Here is a 6,740-nt window from a genome sequence, read left to right as displayed (position 1 = left end):
GCACAGTCCACAACTTCCTTGTGAGGGGAAGAGGAGGGGCAGACACTGATCTCTTCTCTGTTGTGACCAGTGACAGAACCTGAGGGAATGGCCTGAAGCTGTGCCAGGGGAGGCTTAGGTTGGATATCAGAAAAAGGTTCTTCGCACAGAGAGTTGTTGGGCACCGGAGCAAGCTCCCAGGGAAGTGGTCACAGCACCAAGCCTGACAGAGTTCAAGAAGAGTTTGGACAACACTCTCATGCACGTGGTGGGGTTCTTGGGGCTGTCTTGTGCAAGGCCAGGAGTTGGACTTGATGATCCTTGTGAGTCCCTTCCAAGACAGAATATTCTGTGATTCTGTGAGAGGCCAGGACTGAGATCAGCCTCCCAGCTGTGGCACAGGCTGGCAGAGGATTCCACTCCTGCTTGTGACTCTGGCTGTCCTGTCACCTCACAAGGGTGAGGGGAGCACTCACCTGCCCCATCCCTGTCCCCCAGTAGCCCTTACCAACAGCAGCTGGTGCAGGTGTGGGCAGGATGGGACGACACAATTGCCTTGCAGGTGGCCAGCACAGGGGTGTTGGAAATAGATGAACTTTAAGGTCCTTTCCAACCCAAACCATTCCATGAAGTGTGTGGCCAGCTGTGTATATATATGTATAGATATGGTGTATACAGGTGCTCTCTCTGCATTTGCCTACTGAGGATAAAGCTTTTGCATGCTTATCAAGTGAGTATTAACTATTAACATTGCATAAACTCACTTTTTTACAATTCTTTTCTGGACTTTAAAAGGAAATAGATAAGGGGAAATGAAGGACATGAGTATAGCACATGGGTAGTCTAAACTTGACTTTAAATGGGCCTGACAGAACTCCCTTCTGGAATGCAGAGCTTCTTTAGCAGGCATAACAGACTATAAAGTTTTTGGTCTGAAACAGTGTTAGATTAAGTACATTTTTTATATATATATCTTGGAAAATATGCTGAGATCCAATGTCATTTCCTACTACTGTTTACCTCAATCACTATTTTGCACTATTGCTGCAAATGTGTTTTGGAATACATTCTAGTACCTCAGGAGTTTCAGTCCCCCCCAGACATTCTCCATTGGTTTTTTTTCCCCCACAAACACTTCAAATTGCAGTGGTTTCCCTTCCTCGTTCTGAAGGCTTCCTTTCCTTTTACATCTCTGCATGAATGGTCTTCTTTTTTCATCTTGCCTCAATTAGAATCAAGAATCTTATTAAAAGATACTTATCAGAGAAGCTAGGAAGGTGGAAAAAAGAAGGCATGGATTGAAAACACCAAGGCCCCTTACTGAAGTTTTTGCAGTATTAGTCCAGTTTAGCCCTTTAGGTGTCTTTTCTGCCTAAAAGGCACACTTTCAAAGCTGAGCTTTTTCAGGTGTGTTGTATTACAGTCTTTTGTTGCATGACAGAGCTGCTTCTTGGCTCACAGACTGTAATTCCTCCAAAGTGTTACAGCACAAGTCCTTTTTTTTTTTTTAAAAATCTTTCTAGCAGTGCTGAGCCATCAGACAAATTGAACCAGTAGACTTTAGAATGAGACATACTAAAATTTTCACAACCATGAAACATACATTTAGTTATAATAGAGGTCATGTAGTATTATATGCAGTTACTTTGGAACAAAGGTGAAGGAGATTGTTTAATACTCTTGATATACTTGTAATCACCTAAAATGCTGCTCTGCCATAATATACCTTTTCATATTAGTCAATGGTAATAGTTATGAGATATAGAATGATGGAAAAATCAAAGTAACAGAACTCAGAATTTCTTTTAAAATAATATTACTGAAATTATTCATCATACATAGAAATACAGGACAGACCAGACTTCTGGTAGAATACTGACTAAAAGAACAGATTTTGGAGAATCACATCTGTCTAGAAATTACTGGCAGTAACTTTCCATTTGGTGAAGGATTTTACTTATGAGTATGCCAAGATTATGCAAGGATAATACCATGTAGACCTTTCACAGATTTGACTGTTGTTCTTGAGCCAATCATACAGAAGCAATTAGATGCAGTAAATTTCTGAGAAGGCAAAAATACATGGGTGAGGCAGGTCTGCAATAGAAAATAGCTGTACTTCTGCAACCATGTTCTGTCTTTCCTTGATCCTCTGGGCATGCATCTGCTGTGGTTTCGAACAGTTTGGAGTTTACAAAAGTGGCAAGGCTGAAGCAGTGACTCCCTTGTTACATTCACAGGCCATGTGAGTGCTGGGGAATTCCCATGGTGAGGTCTAAACCCAACATTTCTGTATTTCAACAGCCTCTTTGGGAGGTCTGGAGGTCTCTGCCAAAGCACATGGCCCCTTTGTGGATATTGGTGCTTCCAAGAGGACAGATTTCCTTATGAAACTCTGATCAGTGGGAAGGGAAAATTTTTCTGATTAATTAACTAGAGAAAGTAAAAGAGAAAATGAGTCTAATTTCCTGGGACCTGATTAGGAGCAGGGTGTTATCCAAAATATATGTTCCCATTCTGCCTTTTCTAGCTTAGATTACTTGATTCAGTATTAAAGATTTCAATTGCCTTCTTGTAAATAAATGCATTTTATGGAATAAAAGGAAAGAGCAATTTAAAAATAAATGAAAGGCTAAATTTCTCCTGTTGAGAGTACTATTGGCACTTGTAAGACATTTGGATGACTTCTGAAGCTTAAACTATAGATCTACTTGTATGCTTTAAATACTAGACACTTTAATGGCTCATTAAGCTAATATATGTATGAAAGAATAAAGGCTGCATTATTCTCAGTTAATGTAATGCAGTTTTAGAGACAAATGTATTACAGTATTCAATATTTTGAACTCAGCAGGGTCTCCTACCCTTTGCTGGGATTAATTCATACACAGAAAATGAACTGATAGGTATTTTATTCTGTCCCACCTGAAGAACTACATTGAGACTTGAGTTAAAGACAGTGCAATTGCTACATTATCACCAACCGTGTTCATTGGCACATTCACATCAGTGAATGTCAAACCATTATGTTGCTCTAGTGTCTGGGACTCGCCCTAGAAAGAGGAATGGTAAGTTGGAATGCTGTGTAGAACTGACTGTAGTTCACCTTGCTTGCTACCAGAAGCAAATACTTCTCCCATTTTGTCTTTACTCGATGTCTCTTGTTTTAACCAGGGACATGCTCTTAAAGCCGCTATGCTCCTGATGAAGTTATATCAAATTCTCCTTGGCTAACATCACAGAATCATAGAATGGCTTGGATTGGAAGGGACCTTAAAGAACAGCTAGTTGTGACCCCCCTGTCATGTGCAGCAACACCATCAACTAGACCAGGTTGCTCAAGGCCCCATCCACCCTGGCCTTGAACAGTTCCAGGGATGGGAAGTCCACAACTTCTCTGGGCAGCCTGTTCCAGTGCCTCACGACACTCAAAGTACAGAATTTCTTCCTAATGTCTAATCTAAACCTACCCTCCTTCAGCTGATCACCATTCCCTCTTGTCCTATGACTACATGCCCTTGGGAAAAGTCCTTCTCCAGGTCTCTAGCAGACATCCTTAGGTACTTGATGGCTTCTATCCTTTGAGCCTTCTCTTCTCCAGGCTGAAAAACCCCAACTGTCCCAGCCTGTCTTCATAGAGGTGCTCCAGCCCTCTGATCAATCAATGCACTTGAGTAAATTCAACAATCCATAGTGTTTACATGCTTTAGTGAATTTAAATTATATTTATGAATTACCTGTTATGTGACTGAAGATTTTCTGATAAAGATACACAGAAAGAGTCCCTAAGTTACTGGCCAAGTACTGGTATCTCTGGTATACTGAGAAATGACTGACATTTGGCACTGTCTTCTGTGGAATTATACCTGAGATACACAACTGCAGCTTAGGTAACTATATTTCTATGAAATGATCATTAGAGACCTCTCAGAAACTTTGCTTGTTTAGAATTAATAATTTATTTATGTTTGTTTATTTTGATAAATGTGCCAGCCATTAGGAACTAACAGCTTTGCAATTGTTTTCAGTGTGAAAACAAGGTCTTGGAAATATGATTTTCTGGCTCTGCTGATTAGCTGAGCATTGAATGTGTTTAGCAACCTGGAAGAAAGAGGATAAACTTGCAACAATGTTAAATACTGTGAAAATATTAAAGAGAGACACACTTTATTGTATATCTGTAAAAGCGTCAGAGAAGATCGGTTGTAGTGAATACCAGAAAATCTGAGATTCATTTGAATGGATGAAACTAAATCTAGAGTTGTTTTCAACCCAAGCTGCCAAATGAAAAGGAAATAATTTATTGTTGTTTAAAAATGGGAGGTTGGTAGATTTCATTAGATTTCTAATGCTGTGTAAATAGCTATTGTGACAGACAATACCTCTGAACATATGCACAATAGCAAAGCAGTTTGCCTTGATCAATCATCACAGTGAATGTTAAATCAATTTGCAACATCAGTACACTCCTGGAATTACAATTTTATTCATTCTGAGCTCTGGATACATTGCTGACAATCCCTGAGTTTTAATTCTGCAGATGTCATGACTAGAAATTCCAAGGAAACAAAACATGCTGATTATCCAAAAATCAATTTCATTGTTAACTGGGGGAAAACACTAAAGTGAAACTACTCACAGAAAGCAGAGGTAGCAGAGTATTTATGTGGTGGTGCCTGTTTAAATCTGTTTCTTCTTTATTGATTTTGTGGGTGAGAATGTGGTCTCAGACATGAAAAACAGTAGCTACTCTTTCCTGTTATTTTTTAATACTACAAAATTGATCTTCTTTCTGTATGTACTAAGGTCTTTATTTCTTTTGATTACTGGGAATCTTATTTTGTCCTCCCCAAGAATTGTGAGTAGGTTCTGACTTAGTTTTGAAATATTTAGTAGAAAAGTTGGAGCTTTTCTCCCATCTTACAAGGTAAACATATGAAACCTGCTTGAAGTTATTAAACAGGATTTGCTTATGTGCTTCTGATGAGAAAGGTGGTCAGGTAAGCAGGAGTGGCTGATAATTAAACCAGTAGTTGTAATGTTGCTGCTAAAAGAAACTTCTTCCTTTGGAGGTGTAATTGTTCATACTAGAGTGAAATTTTGGAGATGCAGCTGTTCATACTAGAGTGGAATTATTCCAGTCTATGTATGTTTTAATTTACTGCCAGATACATAAGCCTTGTAACAATCCCACTAATGTACAGGTGTTAGCACTTCCATTTTTCTGTGTGCATGGAGAATAGTGTTCTGGGTATGTGACTTATTTTCTTTCAAGTATGAATTAGAGTTGTGAAAACTGTGAGATCTTTCTGCTGTGCCTTGGTGAGCTGAGAAATCTCTCTAGATTGTAGCTATACCATAGCACAAATAGAAAGTATTGGAGAGTTTTGGTTTGCAGACTATGGTGCTAAGACAGTGCCATATTCCATATGTGCTCTGTGCATGTGTGGGTGTTTTATGTGTATATATATATATATATATATGAAGAGTCACTTGCTCAGTGGTCAGCAGACTTGCCACTGAAGGATGAGTCACAGGTATAAGATGTTTGTTACCATCCTGCTAAAGGATTGAAAAACTGAAAACCCAGCTCCTTTCTAAGAATGGTACAATTATGCCAGCCTCTTTATATATTGTAATGAAATTATTAAATCAAAACCAGTAAGAGATTGAAACAGAAAAGGTGGTAAATACAGATGGTTTCTTGAGTGGCTGAGCAAATGAATTCTACTTCTTTATGGATCTGTGTTTATGTCATTGAATGCCTTAGTGTTTACTAAGTTAGGAAAATTTCCTGAAGTTAGGGCATTCATAGTGGCTCTTTTAACTGTGGGTTGTCCAGAGTCTAATTGGACTAAAGCTCACTGTGAGCTCTTTTCCATAATGAATGCCCTAAACTGCAAAAACATCTGAAGAAGCCTTTTTAACTTTCATAGCATGGATATGAATAATGTACTGATACTTGACAGTCGACAGCTTGCCTCTTGCCATCCAGTAGAAACAAATTGTCGTGGGAATGTATTTTGAAGAATAATGGCAAATTGCCATTTGAAAACTGCAACATAAGAGAACAAATCATAAAAATAGATTTCTTTTGCAAAGTAAAGCAATATTTGCATTAGTAGCTTCAATAAAAGTGAATGACAACATAACTCAACCTGAATGTTTTACAGTAGGAATACCTAAATGGTAATTAGGTAATTAGCAGTGATTCACAATAAATTGTTGCTGTGCCGATTTCCAGTGTGGGAAAGATGATAATATGTAGAATGCATGAGAATGAAAGGTGAGAAATAATAAATCAAACTTATTTATAATAATGTAAAAATGTTATTGAATGGCACCATTCCTTCTGGTGCTGTAGGCTTGTATGTCTTTACTTTCTGCAAATAAGATATATTTTATAGTTATGGTAGTTCAACATTATTAAGTACTTTTTAAGCCCAAAAATGCTTTTTTAGCAGCATTGAGTAAACTCTTGTTCCCTCAGGGCCCCCTGAAGTGAACTAACAAAACTGCAGATAGTTTTTCCTTTTCATATGATTAATAGTGTCTGTTTTTCGCCCAATGAAAATTTGCATTCAGAGAGTCAGCAGAAACATGGTTTTAGCCTCTACAGTAAATTAAGGTTTAACATGCTATCCCCAATATTTAGGTTGTTTACTTTCCTAATATTTATATCTAGAAATGCTAGGGATTTTTTTTTTTCTCTGAACAGATTATGGCAGGGTACTTTTTGTGGTAACCTAGTGCTATTTCAG

This window comes from Corvus moneduloides, chromosome 1, assembly GCF_009650955.1.
Source record: "Corvus moneduloides isolate bCorMon1 chromosome 1, bCorMon1.pri, whole genome shotgun sequence".
Classification (NCBI taxonomy): domain Eukaryota; kingdom Metazoa; phylum Chordata; class Aves; order Passeriformes; family Corvidae; genus Corvus; species Corvus moneduloides.
The sequence above is the reverse complement of the archived record's forward strand: the minus strand, read 5'-3'. Positions refer to the sequence as shown.